A 2201-nucleotide genomic window follows, 5' to 3' on the forward strand; every position below is an offset into this window, starting at 1 on the left:
GCTGGAAATGCCGCCGCTGCCGCGGGATCCGTGACACCGGAGGGAAAGCCGGCCCCGGGCTCAGCCCACCCGCACAGCCACGCTTTTCTGACTGCTGGTTTGTTTTTTTTTTGCTCCAACGCGGCCAAAGTTTGTCCCCGGCGCGGGGTCTCTCCTCCGTGCTGTCCCCAGACCTACCCACAAGTGTACATGTGTACGACTTGGTCACCTTCGGTGCTGTACAACCAAATAATCCTACAGCTGGAAGGCTCTTCCCACAGAGTTTCTCCTGGAGTCAGGAACTAGTTAGTTGGCCTGAAATAAACTACCTGGAAACCTAGATCTGGCCATTAATTGCTGCTGGGGTCCTTATTTGCAACTTCAGACTCAAGTTCAGGGTGGTTTAATAATCACTTGCAAGACCCTTCAAAAGCAGCATCCTTCTTTCCTGGGTCTTGCTGGGAGGCAGTCTGCATTCATACTAACTTGGGATAAATGATGGATTTGATACTTGGATCAATTTGTATGATATAAAGCAGTTATCTTTAAGAGGCCCTTTTACAATCAGTGCCTTTCACGTCATGCCAACCTAGGTATAATTTAGATCTTACCAATAAAATATAGTATCTAATTTCTAGTATTCAGTGAGCTAAAGATTGAAAATGTTTCACTTGAACAATTTTGGGGTTTATTTAGATTCCCCTGATGCCAATGGCCTCATCTAGACCAGGCATGCTTTTGCCTGGAACTAAGTAGTGATACTCCACACAGGCATAAAGTTGCTAGTAGGGGCAATGACATTACAAAGCTGCAAAGGCTTTTGGCACAAGGTAATCGTAAAATACCCCTTAAAAAACAAACCCTTCAGCCGTACTCGAGACAACAGCAGCTTTGACTGGCATAACATTGCCCGTGTTAGGGGCTCCGGACAGGAAAGCTGGTCCACCTCTGAGGTGGGCCAAGGGCAACCTGCAGCACAGACCTACCCGCCCTCAGAAAAGGGACACATTTCAAGGGCAGGTCATTCATCCAAAGTAGCTCAGCTACTCTGACATCCCTACCAGCGTAAGCCTCCATCTATACAAGGAAAACCATGAAGAAAGGTACAAAAAAAAGCCAGGGAAGGATTTTAGTGTCTGCTGCATATTTCACTCCGTTTCCCTAAAAATTAAAACAGATAAAGTAACTAAGGAAAGCATTATTCATAGCCCCACAGGAAAAAGCTGTTCCTGCTTTCCTGTCTCTGCTGTAAAAACCCACAACCCTTTAGTTAAACACCTCAATTCAGTTAGGTGCTACGTAGTTTTCAGATAAATTAATGAAATCTTTTCTTTTCATCTGGTGAAGACCAGTGATTGTTGCTGCTACATTTACTGTTCAATTTGTAAATATAGTAGTACAGGACAGTTCTGCTGCAATTATCAGTACTAGTTAAGAGCATTTATTCATGTTACTGTTCCCTTTTAAAAGCACAAGTCAAAGGTGTTGCTTAAATACACAAATTATATTTATTAAACCTGTATTTCAGAAGCTAATTTGCAAAGAACGGTGAGGTTTTCACATTACAGCTCCTGGGGGAGAGAAGCAAAAAAAAAAAATAAATTGATCAAATCTGGTTTTATTAACAGAATTGTTGCAAAATGCGAATGCTGAATTTGACTAAACGTTGCCCAACGCTCTTTGGTTTAATGAAGCAGAAAGTTCAGCGCGGCCCAAACGAAGGACTTGCTTCCTGCCCAGCACTTCCAAGATTTACAGGCGCGTTCCCCCCCTGAGAGGGCACGAAAACAACATCAATATTTGCACAGTCCTACCCGGCCAACCTCCTCAGCTACGACCTTCACCCTCCGAAGCGAAAAACCTACTTCCTAGACAAAAGCAACAACAACCACCTACACACAAACAAGGCTTTTCGGCCGGCTCCAGCGGCCCCCCGGCCCGGCCGAGGAAGGCCCGCGGGCAGCCACCGCCCCCAGCGCCACACGTTTCCACACTCGGCTCCCCCCGCGGTGCCGCCCCCGCCCCGCGCGGCCCCCTGGGCGCTGTAGTTTCGGGCGGCGCGGCGGAGGATGCCTTCCCGTCCCCTAAAACCCCCTGCAAGGAGAGTAAGTTTTCCTTTCGCCCTGGGCAAGGGGTCCGCTCGGGGAGCCGCTCCCCCCTGGGGGTCTGTGTCCCTCAGCCAGCCTCCCGCTGCCGGGGCCGGGCGGGCCGGGCTGCGGGGG

The 2201-nt window shown here is 48.7% G+C and overlaps 1 protein-coding gene across 1 annotated transcript in view; it reads right to left on the reverse strand.

The window, feature by feature from the left end:
• SON (SON DNA binding protein) overlaps positions 1–2201 on the reverse strand; it is a 40608-nt gene that overhangs the window by 37398 nt on the left and 1009 nt on the right. The window lies entirely within an intron of this gene.

Source organism: Chaetura pelagica, unplaced genomic scaffold, assembly GCF_000747805.2.
Source record: "Chaetura pelagica isolate M959 unplaced genomic scaffold, ChaPel_1.0 scaffold299, whole genome shotgun sequence".
NCBI lineage: Eukaryota > Metazoa > Chordata > Aves > Apodiformes > Apodidae > Chaetura > Chaetura pelagica.